The sequence below is a fragment of the Ictidomys tridecemlineatus genome, chromosome 3 (assembly GCF_052094955.1).
Source record: "Ictidomys tridecemlineatus isolate mIctTri1 chromosome 3, mIctTri1.hap1, whole genome shotgun sequence".
Taxonomy (NCBI): Eukaryota; Metazoa; Chordata; class Mammalia; order Rodentia; family Sciuridae; genus Ictidomys; species Ictidomys tridecemlineatus.
In genome coordinates, this window is record NC_135479.1 from 74,625,777 (window position 1) to 74,642,547 (window position 16,771).

The 16,771-nt window shown below is 40.3% G+C and overlaps 1 protein-coding gene across 5 annotated transcripts in view; it reads right to left on the bottom strand.

Moving 5' to 3' along the window:
- The window catches only part of Ip6k2 (inositol hexakisphosphate kinase 2), a 28,005-nt gene extending 13,903 nt beyond the window's left edge, over positions 1 to 14,102 (bottom strand). For 3 of the 5 annotated variants that reach the window (XM_005326885.3, XM_005326886.5, XM_040269672.2), the window contains exon 1: positions 13,944 to 14,102. The gene's annotated coding sequence lies outside the window, so the exon portion shown is untranslated. Of the gene's footprint in view, positions 1 to 1,702; positions 1,726 to 4,260; positions 4,304 to 13,943 lie in introns of those variants that run through there. The other 2 variants (XM_040269669.2, XM_040269671.1) reach the window with 2 other exon arrangements.
- Positions 14,103 to 16,771: the final 2,669 nt, after the last annotated feature.

Sequence of the window (16,771 nt, forward strand, 5' to 3'; positions counted from 1 at the left end):
CTTTGAACTTTCACACTTAAAAAAAAAAAAAAAAAAAAATATATATATATATATATATATATATATATATATATATATATAGTGCCCGATGTGTTGGTACTGTCAGCCTGACTTGGTATTGCTTACTGGAAAGATTTTTTTCTCTTTGAGGCCAAAAGGGCCAACCATGCCCTACTCTTTCAATAGTAGCTTTTTGGTTTTAATTAAATAGGACAGCTGGGTATGGTGACACATATCTGTAATCCCAGCTATTCAAGAGACTGAGGCAGGAGGATTACAAGCTTGAGGCCAGCCTGTGTAACTTAGAAAGACCTTGTCTCAAAATAAAAATGTTTTAATCTTAAAAAAAAAAAAAGTTAACTCCAGCCCAGCTTAGTAGAGCATTTGCCTCACATGGCAGCAGAAGCAAAATGATGAAGAGAACATTATCATTTGGATAGCATCATGATCATCATGATAAGACACACACATTGTGCCATTATTGTAGCTCTAAGGCCTGTCACCATCAGAAATCAACCTGTGGCAGATGTGGCTACCCTGCCAAGGGCAAGAGAAAGTATAACTGGAGCACCAAGGCAAAATACCACCAGGACTGGTCAAATAAGGCACCTAAAATTTGTAATAACAGATTCAGGGAGGGATTCCATGAAGGAACTCCTAAACCCAAGAGGGCAACATCCAGTTCATCTTGAGAGTTTCAACAATTAGCCACCCAATAAAAATTCTGGCTTGGGCTGGGGATGTGGCTCAAGCGGTAGCGCGCTCGCCTGGCATGCGTGCGGCCGGGGTTCGATCCTCAGCACCACATACAAAGATGTTGTGTCTGCAGAAAAACTGAAAAATAAATATTTTTTAAAAATTCTCTCTCTCTATCTCTGTCTCTCACTCTCTCTTTAAAAAAAAAAAATTCTGGCTTAAAAAAAAAATAGGGGCTGGTGTTGTGCCTCAACAGTAGAGCACTTACCTCACATGCGAGACCCTGGGTTCGATTCTCAGTACCAGATAAAAATAAATAAGTGAAATAAAGGTATTGTGTCCCACTACAACTAAAAACTAAAAATATAATAATAAATAAAATAGCCAGGTGTGGTGGTGCATGCCTGTAATCCCAGCAATTTAGGAGATTTGAGGCAGGAGGATCACAAGGTTTGAGGCCAGCCTCAGCAACTTAGAAGATGCTATCTGAAAATTAAAAATAAAAATGGCTGGAGATGCGACTCAGTGGTTAAGCACTACTGTGTTACATACATAAATAAAAACAGAATCTATAGGCAGAATTAATATCATTAAAATGGCCATATTACCAAAAGCACTCTATAGGTTTAATGCAATGCCAATCAAAGTCCCAACAGCATTCCTCGCAGAAATAGAAAAAGCAATCATGAAATTCATCTGGAAAAATAAAAGACCCAGAATAGCTAAAGCAATTCTAAGCAGGAAGAGTGAAACAGGTGGTATAGCGATACCAGATTTTAAACTATATGACAGAGCAATAGTAACAAAAACAGCATGGTACTGGTACCAAAACAGGCGGGTAGACCAATGGTACAGAATAGAGGACACAGAGACCAATCCACAAAATTACAACTACCTTATATTAGACAAAGCACGCAATGGAGAAAGGATAGCATCTTTAACAAATGGTGCTGGGAGAACTGGAAATCCATATGCAACAAAATGAAATTAAATCTCTTTCTCTCACCATGCACAAAAGTTAACTCAAAATGGATCAAGGAGCTAGGAATCAAGCCAGAGACTGCGTCTAATAGAAGAAAAAGTTGGCTCTAATCTCCATCTCGTGGGATCAGGCTCCAAATTCCTTAATAGGACACCTATAGCACAAGAGTTAAAATCAAGAATCAACAAATGGGACGTATTTAAACTAAAAAGTTTTTTCTCAGCAAAAGAAATAATAAGTGAGGTAAATAGGGAGCCTACACCCTGGAAACAAATTTTTATCCCTCACACTTCAGATAGAGCTCTAATCTCCAGAGTATACAAAGAACTCAAAAAATTAAACAAGAAAACCAATAACCCAATCAACAAACTGGCCAAGGATCTGAACAGACACTTCTCAGAGGAGGATATACAATCAATCAACAAATACACGAAAAAATGCTCACCATCTCTAGATGAAATGCAAATTAAAACTACTCTAAGATACCATCTCACTCCAGTAAGAATGGCAGCCATTATGAAGTCAAACAATTACAAGTGCTGGCGAGGATGTGGGGAAAAAGGTACACTTGTACATTGCTGGTGGGATTGCAAATAGGTGAAGCCAATTTGGAAAGCTGGGAATGGAATCACCATTTGACCCAGCTATTCCCCTTCTCAGACTATATCCAAAAGACCTAAAAAGAGCATACTATAGGGACACAGCTACATCAATGTTCATAGCAGCACAATTCACAATAGCTAGACTGTGGAACCAACCTAGGATGCTCTTCAATAGATGAATGGATAAAAAAAATGTGGCATTTATACACAATGAAATATTACTCAGCACTAAAAAATATCAAAATCATGGCATTTGCAGGGAAATAGATGGCATTAGAGCAGATTATGCTAAGTGAAGTTAGCCAATCCCTAAAAAACAAATGCTGAATGTCTTCTTTGATATAAGAGGGGTGACTCAAAACAGAGTAGGGAGGAAGAGCCTGAGAAGATTACCACTAAACAAGGACGAGAGTGGGAGGGAATGGGAGGGAGAAGGGGAATTGCATGGAAGATGGAAGGAGACCCTCATTGTTATACAAAATTGCATACAAGATGGTGTGAGGGGGAAGAAAAAAAGAGAGATAAATAAATATATAACAGAAAATTCAGATACATTCCTGCAGTTTTTTAAAAAAAATTTTTTTACTTGTTGATAGACACAAAATCTCTATTAGTTTTATGTGGTGCTGGGGAGCAAACCCAGTGCCTCACACATGCTAGGCAAGTGCTCTACCACTGAACTACAGTCCCAGCCCTGCATTCCTGCAATTCTTGTTTCAATTATGTTCAATCTCTCAGTATGAACCTCAGTATGACCTCACTGTGCAAAATATGTTTCACATTTCAAGGCACACAGAAGTGGAGCTTCTATTCTCCGGTCTCTTACAGGTCTTATCCCTGTGAAAAAGAATGATCAATTTCCCAAGAATTATACACAAAATCAACTTCCTCCCTAGGGGCCTTAGGCCAAAAGAAAGAAGGGCTCCAAAGCACCTGTTCCTTTCTTTTACCTGTTTCTGTGTGTATGTGTGTATATGTTTGTGTATGTATGTGTTTTCTATATGCAGTTTGAGCAGTAGGATCTCTTTAATGGTTTTTAAACATCCAAAGACTAAGGTTCAGTTTCTCAGAAATCCTGGATTACTCATGCAATGTGCGGACTACAAAATACTAGTTTCAGATTTAGCATCCCTTTTAGCTTTCCACATTGCCTCACAGGTGTCCATGAAACTATGAACAGATAAAGAACATTTGAGCATGATCTTAGGCTAGGTAATAGCTTTTCCCCAGTTGATCCCCAAGATTTACAAAAGACTATTAAAGGATCTGCTGGAAACAATGCCTTAATATTCTAAACTTTTTAAAATATGCAAATAAATCACAGCTATAACTCATGAAAGCCTCTGAGCCCTTTATAAAGCCTCTGAGTCCTTTAAATCACTCATCCAGAATCTAGTTAATGATGTTACCAATGGGATCCACTGAGGCCACTTACTCTGCCTCAAAAAAAGCTCCAGGGTCAACACTGAGTTATGGCAGAAAAATAACCACCACTCAAAAGTCCTCCCAAATAAGCTCTAGAATCACCACTCAGCACATATGCACACACAACTGAAGATTGCATCAGAATCAGTTACTGAAATACTCATATATAGCTAGGGATTACAGATGTGTACTACCATCCTATGTATGTTTAGTTTTATAAGAAATTGTTGAACAAATTTCCAAAGTGCTGTACCTTTCTGTATTCCTATCAGTTATAGGAGAAGGTGGGAAAATTGGTTAAGCCTAGGAATTCGAGATCAGCCTAAGCAACACAGTAAGACCTCACCTCAGGGGTTGGGGATATAGCTCAGTTGGTAGAGTGCTTGCCTTACCCTGGGTTCAAGCCCAAGCAAAACAAACACACAAACACACACACACACACACACACACACACACACACACACACACACACAGTTAGTAAGACCTCATCTCATGGGAAAGGGAAAGGGAAAGGGAAAGGGAAAGTCAAGAGGGAAAAAAAAAAGTTAAACATACCAGGAATGGTGGCATATGCCTGTAATCCCAGCTACTCAGGAGGCTAAAACAGGAGGAAAGTTAAGGTGTCTCAGCAAGATGATACCAAAGAGGGTTGGAGCTGTGGCTCAGAGGTAGAGCGTGCCATGTGTGAGGCACTGGGTTCGTTCCCCAGCACCACATAAAAATAAAATAAAGATATTATGTCCACCTATAACTAAAAAAATAAGTATTAAAAAAAGAATTTTAGGCAAAATAAAACCAGGAAGCAAAGAGGAAAGCTATCATTATTTGCTTGGGAAGCACTAGACTGACCCACCTGGATACACAGCAACAAACTACAATTAACCTAAGAAAATGCCACAAACCCCAAGTCCACTGTTCCATAAAATCAAGTTTTAGTAAAACACCATTTATACCTTTTACCCTTTAACATCCAGTAATAGAAGAGGAATGAAACAAAAAGGGTTACTTTTACTCAAACTACATTATGTACTATTAGGATTCAATAAAAGTATTCTTACTGATTTTCTGGGTTTTTTAACCACCACCCCCCATTAATCTTGACTTATTTTTTAACTGATACATTGATTTTTAAAACAGTTTATTTAAGCAAAAGAACAAGATTCAAGATTGTATAACCTATATTGTCTGGATTATAAAGACAAAGACTGATGGAAAGTACCACTATACCACTGAATTATACACTTAAAAATGGTTAATATGGTCAATTTAGTGTATATTTTATCACAGACAATAACTAGAAGAAAGTATCAACTACTCACAGGGGCCATGGCTATCAGTCCCCTAAATTCTAAAGAGCCTATGTAAGAAACCAGGCATAGTGACACATTTCTATAATTCCAGTGACTCAGGAAACAGAAATGGGAGGACTACAAGTTTGAGGCCAACCTGGGCAACTCAGCAAGACCCTGTCTCAAAATAAAATAAAAAGGGTAGGGCTGGGGATGTAGCTCAGAGGTAGAGTACTTGCCTAGTGCAAGGATCTGGGTTCAATACCCAGTACCAACAAAACACACACACACACACACACACTCACACACACACACACACAACAAAGCAATCTTGAATGCCTTGAAGTCTTAAATGCCCTAAAGTGAAAGAAACCTAATGCAGGTTTCCCAAATAAGATAACAATATACAAAATGAAACAACATAAACTTTTTAAGTGTGTGGCACTGGAGATAGAACCCAGGGCCTCATGCATGCTAGGCAAACACTCTTCCTATAAGCCACATCCCCAGCCCAGAAAGAAACTTTTCTGAGTTGTCAGTAATAGAAAGCAGATGGATCACCATCCTTTTTTTTTTTTTTTTAAAGAAAGAGTGAGAGAGAGGGAGAGAGAGAATTTTAATGTTTATTTTTTTTAGTATTTGGCGGACACAACATCTTTGTTTGTATGTGGTGCTGAGGATCGAACCCGGGCCGCACGCATGCCAGGCGAGCGCACTACCGCTTGAGCCACTTCCCCAGCCCTGGATCACCATCCTTGAGGACTGACTATGTAACCCTTCTGTTCTCTCAACAGAAAGCGGTACACTGTGGTCACAGAAAGGTATCAAAATAATGCCCAAAAGTGTAGGGGAAAAGTACTGCAGTTGTAGAAAAGTCTGCTTTTTAAAATGTGTAAATTTTTGGGATTTCTTTTTCAATCCAAATCCATAAACAACCACTTTCAATCTGAACATCCATTTCTTATCTACTTGTCTTCATATTGTAACTTCTTTTGTTTAAAGATGGTATTTGTGCCAGCTGCAGTGGCACATTCTTATAATCCTAGTGGCTCAAGAGGCTGATGCAGGAGGATCGTCTCATGCCAGACAGCAAGGTGCTAAGCAACTCAGTGAGACCCTACCTCTAAATAAAATACAAAACAGGGCTGGGATGTGGCTCAGTGGTCAAGTGCTCCTGAGTTCAATCCCTGGCACAAAAATAAATAAATAAAGATGAAATTTGTGATTATGTATTATTTACTTATATGTACATTATATATCAACTTCCAGTGTCACAAAACCTGTCCTATAGTAGGTGATAAGATCATCATTCCCTCCTTTTCAGTTTTCTGAATGTTTCTAACTCCTTGAAATATTCTTAAACTCTGAACATATATTGGTTTTGCAATGGGAAGAGAAAACAGGGCAGGGGAGGAGGATTCATGGACAGAAACAAGAAAACAGGGCTGGGGTTGTAGCTCAGTGGTAGCATTCTCACCTAGCATGCTGAAGCACTGGGTTCTATCCTCAGCACCACATAAAAATAAGGACAAAAAAAGTTCATTAACAACCAAAAAGAAATTTAAAAAAGAAAAAAAGAAAACATATAGCTGCCAAGTTTTTGAAGCTTTTAAATTCATCTACAAGCAAGCGCTAATGCAATCACTGTATGCTAAGAGTTTTACTCCATGATGAGAGATGGATCACACAGAAACAAATGAAGATAACTACCCAATAAGGAATGTCCCTAAGGCATATATACAAGGCACACAAAGGTCAGAGGAAGTAATGATCAAACTCCTCAGTCTTCAACATCAATGAGATATGACTGTGCCAGAAATGAGAGCTCCTGTTTATTAAGCACTTACTGTTTAAATAGCTCCTCCATTCTCACAAATCCCTGGAGTAGATCCTATGATACTGTCCTTAAGTGATTACACTGAAGCACCATATCACCTAGGTCTTGCTGCAGGAAAACAACAGTGCCTGAGATTAAAGAAATACTGCTAAGTATGTTGGAATCACAGATCTAATCTTTTGTTTTTTAATTGTAGATGGACACAATACCTTTATTTAATTAATTTAATTTATTTTTATGTGGTGCTGAGGATCAAACTCAGTGGCTAACATGTGTTAAGCAAGCGCTCTACCACTGAACCTCAACCCCAGCCCCACAGAGCTAATCTCTACTTATTTATTTATTTATTGTTTTTGTTATCAGTGATTGAACCCAGGCGCTGAATCACTGATTCCACATTGCTGGTCCTTTTTGTATTTTATTTAGAGACAGGGTTTCACCAAGTTGCTTAGGGCCTCACTATGTCTGCCTTTGAACTCCTAATCCTCCTGCCTCAGCCTCCTGAGCTGCTGGGATTACAAGCATATGCCACCACGCCCAGTTCATAAGTCTAATCTTAAAGGAGCTGCAGCTCATCTGGCTGTGAGGATCCCCCATGCCACACAGTCAATGAACCTACCAAAGCAGCAGGACCAGAGAAACGATGCACAAAAGCTTTATATAAACTCAACTCCTGGGTTCCAACACTAGATGTTTATTTTTCACCTTCAACAGCATTTTATTCTAGTTTTAATTAAAAAGAAAGAAAGAGGGCTGGGGATGTGGCTCAAGCCGTAGCGCGCTCGCCTGGCATGCGTGCGGCCCAGGTTCGATCCTCAGCACCACATACAAACAAAGATGTTGTGTCCGCCGAAAACTGAAAAATAAATATTAAAAATTTAAAAAAGAAAAAAAGAAAGAATCCACAAGTTGTATAATTGGAACTATTGGAACTATTTCATTAAAGTCATATAGCCATGCAGATTCTTTCCCCTAAGGCAAAGGGAAAAGTAAAACAGCAAATTCAGTTCCAAAAATCTGTACAAACTTTTCTGTAAGGGGCATAGCAGCCTCTCAGCTGCTTCTCCTCTTTCCAAGTACCAGCACAAATACATTACCCCATCTTTGCATTATCAGACTTAGATTTATGGAATGACAGACTATAAAAGACCTCAAGATCAAGTGGGATAGGTAGAAGGTGCTTTTGGTCTACCAAAGAATGTTTATCAGAATTGCCTGCAAGAGTTAACAGAATTTTAACCATTGAAAAACTTTATTTATCAGCTAAAAATCAATTTAACTTCAAAATTATTTTTTTTAAAAAATCAGCACTATGAGAAAATATGTCTGCTATTTTAAGCCCCCCCTCAAATTATTTTAACAAACAAACTCAAAAAACTCTCCTTCTTAAACTGTAGCATCACTCCAAATAAATCTAAACTATTCATTCTGAGGTGTCATATGTGCCCTTTATCAAAATATCAAATTTTCTTGTAAATAGCTAAATGTATTCAAAATAACATCAAGAACTTTCAGTCTTCCTTAAAAAGTCAATTATCTTTTTTTTTAAAGAAAGAGAGAGAAATTTTAATACTTATTTTTCAGTTTTCGGTGGACACAACATCTTTATTTTATTTTTATGTGGTGCTGAGAATCGAACCCAGTGCCCTGCTCATGCCAGGCGAACTCGTTACTGCTTGAGCCACATCCCCAGCCCTCAATTATCCTTTTAGGGCAATTCTCTATCTCCAGTACCCCAACTGGTAAGAAAGTACATAACAGGAACTCATAAGTGACCCTCTTAGATTGGTCAAAATTGCTGTAACATCCTATACATATTAGAACCACATGTAAAAATGGAAATATTGGGAAGAAAAATTTATATGAAAAACTATGATGTAGAAATCTCTCAAACTAGCCAGGTATAGTGGTGCAACCTGTAATCCCAGTGACTTGGGAAGTTGAAGCAGGAGGATCACAAGTTCAAAGCCAGCCTCAGCAACTCGGTGAGACCCCGTCTCAAAATTTTAAAAGGGGGGAGGGGCCTGCAGGTTCAATTCAATGGTAGAGTGCCCCTGGATTAAATGGCTAGTATCAAAATAAACAAAAACTCTCAAGCTTCTTTCTTAGTTTCATATCACATGTTTAAGGCAACCTAGCATGTTCATGAATTTAATATCTGGTTACTTGAAGATGTCAAAAGTGATGGCACACACCCGTTTTCCAACTATTCAGGAGACTCAGGGAGAAGGATCACAAGTTTGAGGCCAGCATGGGCAACTTAGCAAGATCCTGTCGCAAAATAAAAAGGGCTATGAATGTAGCTCAGTGGTGGGTTTAATCCCCAGTATGCTCCCTATATATACACACACACACACACTAGAAGAACCAGTCCTAAGCCTGAGAATGTTCTGGAGGAAGGGGATAACAGGAACATCTCTTCCAGAGCTACAACACCCAAGAGTCCAAAACAACTAAGATCAAGCTGACATCTCTTCACTATCCCCAGTCTTGAGATAGCTTGCTTCCTTCCTTCATTTATTTATTTTGGTACTGAGGAATGAACTCAGGGGCAAACAACCACTGAGCCACATTCTCAGCCTATTTTGTATTTTATTTAGAGACAGGGTCTCACTGAGTTGCTTAGTGCCTCGATTTTGCTAAGCTGACTTTGAATCTGCAACCCTCCTGCCTCAGCCTCCAAGCCTCTGGGATTACAGGCGTATGCCACCAAGAATAGCTCCCTGGGCTTCCTTCTCATTTTAATGAGTCTCTTTATTCATTTGGGGAGGGGGCTATCTTCCCTCACTCAGGTTCTGGGCCCCCCAAGGTACAAGAATTGTTTTGTCTCAGATATTTGTCCCACCTGGCATGACCTCTTTTTTTTTTTTTTTTTTGAGAGAGTGTGAGAGAGGGAGGGAGAGAGAGAGAGAATTTTAATATTTATTTTTTAGTTATTGGCGGACACAACATTTTGTTTGTACGTGGTGCTGAGAATCGAACCCGGGCCACACGCATGCCAGGCAAGCGCGATAACGCTTGAGCCACATCCCCAGCCCCCTGGCATGACCTCTTTAAGGTCACCTCCTCTATTTCATGGCAGGGCACAGGGTCCCTGCCTTTTCCATGTACTCATGGGGCCTACTGCCCTGCAACAAGGAAATCAAGGAAGCAAGGAAGGCAATGAAACAGAGTTTAGTACTTATCCACTCTGCTTAAACTTTCTGGGGGAGGGAATTAAACCCCCAGAGAATCTAAAACATCTATGGATCTTTCTCTTGAAAAAAAAAAAAAAAACACACACACACCTTCTGAATTTTGCATATAATCTGGGGAGTGGTCAACCATAGATTCTATCTTTAGAAATGCTGACACAAGAATCAAATTAGAGGAATGTAACAGATATTGAGCCTTCACAAATCAGGACAAAGATTTTTTGTTTATGAAGTGTCCGAAATAACTGAGAAGATACTGAATTAAGCTGCAGACACTTAAGGAATGGTCAAGCCCTCAAAAAAAAATGTTCAGCAGATAGCTGGAAGCAGTGAACTGGAGCTGAAGTGAATCTAAACAGAAAACATATTTGGGCCAGGCACGTGGCTCATGCCTATAACCCCAGCAACTGAAACAGAATCAAAAGTTCAAAGCCAGGCTCAGCAACTTAGCAAGCCCTATCTCAAAACAGGCTGGGGGGGGGGGGTGTACAGAGAAGGGATGTAGCTCAGTGGTTAAGCACCCCTGGGTTCAATCCTAGTATGAAAGAAAAAAAGAAAAGGAATGAAAAAAGGAGCAAAGAAAAAAATATATATTGGAGAATTACCTACAAAGGGTCAAGGCTTCTCTAACTATAAGCCTCCTATGAGCAAAGGGCACAACACAAGAGGCAGGACATCAATACCCTCCTAGAGGCCAAGAATCAGAATCTCCTCTCAATTCCACACCAAGCATGTAGCATTCAGAATATCTGAACCGCATAATACGGAGGAGGAGGATTTCTTCCTATATGGTCCTTCAGGTCCCTAGTACTCATCACAGTTCAGCTTGGGGCTTTTTTTTTTTTTTTTTTTTTTTTTTTTTTTTGAGATAGTGCCTCACTATGTTGCCCAGGCTGAGTTCAAACTCATAATGCCCCTGCCTCAGCATCTCCTGGTAAACCTGTATACCAGGTTTAAAGGTATACACCACCATCAGCATGGGCCTCATTTCCAAATGAGACCTGGCAGTTTCTTCTCAGCTTCTTCGCCAAAATAATAAACAAGAATAAATTCTTCAAACCAGGCACCAGAGCCAAAAGGTATTGAGCACAGGGAGTGATCAGCAAAACCAGCATATGGGAAATTCCACCACACAGTTGCTTAACAGATAAAAACTACAAAAAAAAAAAAAAAAAGACCAAGCACATATAAATTTAAAAGACAAAAGAGCCATTTCCATCAAATGCCATGTACAAAACCTGAAAAAAAAAATTAAGGAATTAACACTTTTTAGAAAGAGCAATGTTATCATCGATTCCATGGTTCTTTGTCTTTTGGAGATACACACAGGAATAGAATATTATGGATAAATAACTTTTTTTTTTTTTGGTACTGGGAACGATTCAGGAATGCTTTACCACCTTTTTTTTTTTGAGACAAGGTTCCACTAACTTGCTGAGGCTGGCCTGGAACTTGCAATTCGGCCTCAGCTTCCTGAGTCAGGATTATAGGTATGTACACAGTGATAAAATAACATTTCTGAGGGCAGGGATTATAGCTCAGTGGCATAGCACTTGCACAAGACCCTGGGCACAGCAAAATAGAAAAACAAAAACATTTCTGGGAAAAATAGGATTAGACATTTTAGTGAAGGCTAGGGATATAGCTCATCGGTAGAGCACTTGCCTAGCATGGGCAAAGCCAATAGGTTCAATCCCCAGTACCACCACTAGAAAAAAAAAAAAAAAAAAAAGGCATTGAGGGAGGTCAGTGCAGAGAACAGAAGAAACAAGATGGCTAGAAATTGGTTAACAGCTGAAACTGGTGATAAGTGACAAATTCAAAGCAAATATGCATCATCTTTGCAGACTGTCCTGCAAACTCTTGAGTGAACCTACATTCAATTTTTTGGGAAAAGGACATTTTAATGTCATCAAAATATATCACAAAACAGTACTCCTATTACACTGCACACAAAGAAGCAAAAACACAATTTATTTAAAAAACAAAAACATGCTTTAAAATGTAACCACATAAAAGTAATCATCTGCTTTCTTTCTTTTTTTTTTTTTTTAACCTTTATTTATTTTTATGTGGTGCTGATTGAACCCAGGGCCCTGAGCGTACTAGGCAAATGTTCTACCGCTGAGCCACAACCTCAGCCCCCGGCATCTACTTACTTTCTACAGTCCAAAAATGGGTTCAATTTGTTTAAGATGATCATCACATTAAGTAAAATAACTTTACTTAAAGAAAAAAATTCTTCTCCAAAGCATCATCTTTATGAGCCAAACAATGGAAAATTTTCACCTCAGCAAACTGGCCTCAGGGAGGCTCATGCTCATCCCTGTTGCCTAGATACAAGTGACATCTCAGGAGCTTACACACTGCTCTGACATCCTTTTGCAAGGGAGAATAGCTAAGTTTCATCAGTCAGTGATTGCTCTTTCCTGATACATTCCATTGCTCAGAAAGTCTTAGGGCTGATATATAGTGATCCAGTCTGTCACCTACAAAGCTTCCAAGCAAAAAAGAAGCCTATCACATCTGCTAAACTGGTTTCTACAAGGAAATCAACTCTAATCCTAGTTCTTATCCACATAATTTCTAATAATGCCTGTGAATTCTACTTTAAAATCACAATGCAGGAAAACCAATCTAAACAACAGTTCAACAGACTTTTTCTTCAAAAAAAAAAATTACTAGGCAATTAATGTCAAATATGATTAAGTATTCATTTACCATTTCAAATTCTAAGTGGCTAAAGTTAAAACACCACCCTGAAATTTATCTTTTAAATACTTAATGCCAAGTTACAGGAGGAAATATACAAACCCCATAGCAATAAACTACACAAATAAGCGTCTTAAGTTTCCTGTTAGGTGTTATCCTGCTAAAAATGCAAATACAGCAAACATTTTAAATACTAGAACTCAACAAAATTACTGTAATTATGGTCCTTTATTAGAAAAAAACAAAAACTAGTAAGCTCCAATGTTTTTGTTACTCTATTCTAAAGTTTCAGTAATTTTTCTTAAATTATTCTTCCATGATTTTAGTTTATTCTTGTTTATGTGTGCAATTTTGCTAACGTTTAATTCCAAGCAGTGACTAGCTACTGGTACTTAAAGAGCACTAAATTTTACTGGTTTCTACATTTTGTTTTCACTCGTTTTTTTCCTGCTAGTCGGGCTTTCTAGATACTGAGCCAATAAAATCCTACAATAAAGTCATTAGAATGCAAGACAAAAGCCGTCTAATCAAATTTGAAGGAAATTAAATTTCTCCACTCAATGGTAGAAACATCAGAATAAAATAGGAGTCTTCTGATACACTGCAAGACAGTTTTAAAAATGTTGGGTGCGCTGATTCCCCCAACAAATACCCAACTGGCAATCAACACCCAAAATGGCTGCACGTTTGCCAGCCTCAGGTAACAGTATCTGAGGCACTGGGCTGACCCCTACACTCAAAGATGGAAGACCACATCCTCAATAACCTGGGATATCATGATCGCCAATGACCTGGGTAGATATTTCAACATTACGGAAAGTTCTCGTCCACCTAAAAACCTCGGAAGATCTCCTCAAAGACGGGGGAAAGATACGACCCACCCCTCAAAATTCCAGGAGACCTCTCTCCAATGATCGGCGAAGATCCTGCCCACCCCCCAAATCCAGAGGGGAGCTTCTCTTCCCAGTGACCCAAAACTACGATGCTTCTCGCAAATGGCCAGGGAAAATATGGCTCCACGAAGACCCGGGGAGACCTCCTGCACAATGACAGCGAGAGACTACCTCCCAAATAATGTGGGGAGACCCCCAACGCCCAGAGACCCTGTCCTCTAACAGCCAGAAACAAAACAAAACAACAACAACAAAAACCTTCCCCAAAGCTCCTGGGGTGGCAGGACCACAGGCACCGCGAGGCGGGCGTTACCTGCGGCCACAGACCGGTCCCGCGGCGCCTCAGTCCTATTGTTTCTCTTCCACCAAAATGGCGGCGACTGCTCAGAGCCCCGCCCCCCGCACCTCGCTCCCGGTGCCCCTAGCTATTGGCTTGTACCGGAAGCCGCGCACGCGAACTGGGCAGCCTGAAAGGCGCTGTTGCTAGGGCGCCGGGATTCGTTGCTGCAGCTTCCGGAAGGGGTGGGGAAGGGGAGGAGCCAAGTAGGGGAGGAGCTTTCCCCTCTGGCAGGGCAGGTGAACAGGGGGTCAGAGACGAGTTTGGAGTTGAAGATGGCTGAGGGCCGATAGGTCAACTGTAGGATTCCTGGGAGACCGATGGGTCAACCAACCATCTTGATTTGCCCTGCAAAACTGGGAACATGGTCACTCTAGCAAATGGATGATACAGGACTGAATGCAGATGTCGCTAACATGGATGAAAGAGGGTTGTGAAGAGTAGACAGAAGAGTGACTGTAGACAGCCAACCAAGGAATGGTTATATAGACAGGTGAAGAGATGACTACGTGGATGGGTGCACAAACGAAGACATAGAGGGACAGACAGAGGAGAGGCAGCAGAATCTTCTGTGGACTGGTGGGTGACCCAATGCCCGACTCAGGTCCATCAAGTTCTACAGGGGTTGTCTAATGCTCATTTGTTCTGGGGCCTGTGTTGGTTAGAAAGGCTCTCACCTGACTGAATGAATATCAATGTAGCTGGGAAAAACAAGGGACATGGTGCTTAGCACCAAGAGTGGACAGAGCCACCCTATTGAATATCTGCTCTTTCTGTAAAGGAGGCTAATGTTGCTGCCTTATATCCTGGGCATTTGCAAAGGTGTGGATTCACCCATGCACTTTTTAACTTGTTAAGTTTTTCTTAAAGACCTACACTCTTCTGTAAATATGGCAGGGAATAAAAACAGTAGATCAATTTAAAAAAAAGATAAATAAAACAAAAATCTGGTGTTGAGGCTATAGCTCTGTGGTAAAGTACTTGCCTAGCATGCACAAGGCTCTGGTTCCATCCCAAACACAGGGGGAAAAAAATTCATCTCTTTATGGAGCTGATTAGGAGAGACTTGCTATATGATCAACAGACTTCTCTCTTAATTTCCAGGCTCCATTTTTTGTGATTTACCAGTTTTTTATTGTTGCCTGTTCTCTGTTCATTCTTACTTCCTAGTCATTTCATCCAGACTTATGGCTTTAAAATGTCACCAGTATATCAATCACTCCCAAAGGTGTTTATTCAGTTCAGACCCTTTCTAAGCACCAGATACAATGTCCAGCTATCAATTAGACATCTGCATTCTGAGATGCAGTAAACAGCTTCTCAAATTCAACTTCTGCTACCCTAGTCTGGCTCATCCACCAAACTTGTTCTACCCTATTATCCCACCCCCACAGATCAGGTGGATGGAGCTTAGACCTTTTTTTTTTTTTTTTTTTTTTTTTGTACTTGGAATTGAACCCAGGAGTGCTATATCCACTGAGCCACATCCCCTTTTTATTTGTTATTTTTGTTCCTGAGACAGGGCCTCACTGAGGCAAATCCTTCTGCTTCAGCCTCCTGAGTCACTGGAATTACAGGTATGTACCACTGCGCAGAGCGAGATTAGTCCTAATTGCTCAGGACAAACACTTCTCAGTAACCTTTTTTTTTTTTTTTTTTAAAGAGAGAGTGGGGGGGGGGAGAGAGAGAGAGAGAGAGAGGGAGAGAGAGAGAGAGAGAGAATTTTTAACATTTATTGTTTAGTTCTCGGCGGACACAACATCTTTGTTGGTATGTGGTGCTGAGGATCGCGTTACCGCTTGAGCCACATCCCCAGCCCGTAACCTTGACTAATTTCTTTCATACCTATATGTAGTAGGCCAGGAAATTCTGCCGCCTCCAGTAGCATCATACCCAGAATAAGATCACTTCTTACTATTACCATGGCTTCCACCAAGTCCAAATTTCCACAATCTCTCTCCAAGGTTATATCACAGCTCTCTCCCAGTCTCCTGCTACTGCCCCTATTATCTTCAATCCATTCTCCACACGTCAGCCTGTGAGTAAGTCATAACCTTTTACACCTGCAGTAGCCCCTCCTTAAGGAAAAGAGAGAATTGGCAAGATCCTCATAATTCCTGTTACCTACCCAACTGCAGACTGCTGGTCTCTATTCCCACTGCTCAAAGTTCCTCACACATTACATCCTGTGCACCCTCCTCCAGCTCTGCATTTCAAACTTTAATTACTCCTCTCTGCCTCCAGCTTGCGGGATCACTTTTATCTCCTGTCCTGCTCTATTGTTTCCTATAGCAATTACCACCTTCTCACTACTTTGGTTTTTTTGGGGGGGTACTGGGGATTGAACTCAGGGGCACTCAACCACTGAGCCACATCCCCAGCCCTATTTTTTAAATTTTATTTTTAGTTGTCAATGGACCTTTATTATTTATTTATATGTGGTGCTGAGAATCAAACCCAGTGCCTCACACATGTGAGGCAAGCGTTCTACCACTGAGCCACAACCCCAGCACCCTCAAGCCATATTTCGTGTTTTATTTAGAATCAGGGACTCACTGAGTTGCTTAGTATCTCGTCCTTGCTGAGGCTGGCTTTGAACTTGTGATGCTCCTGCCTCCAGAGCTGGGATTATAGGCATGCACCACAGCGCCCGGCTTCTCACATACTTTTAAAAAATATTTTTTAGTTGTAGCTGGACACAATACCTTTATTTCATTCATTTATTTTTATGTAGTGCTGAGGATCAAACCCAGTGCCTCACAAGTGCTAGGCAAGTACTCTACCACTGAACTACAACCCCAAGC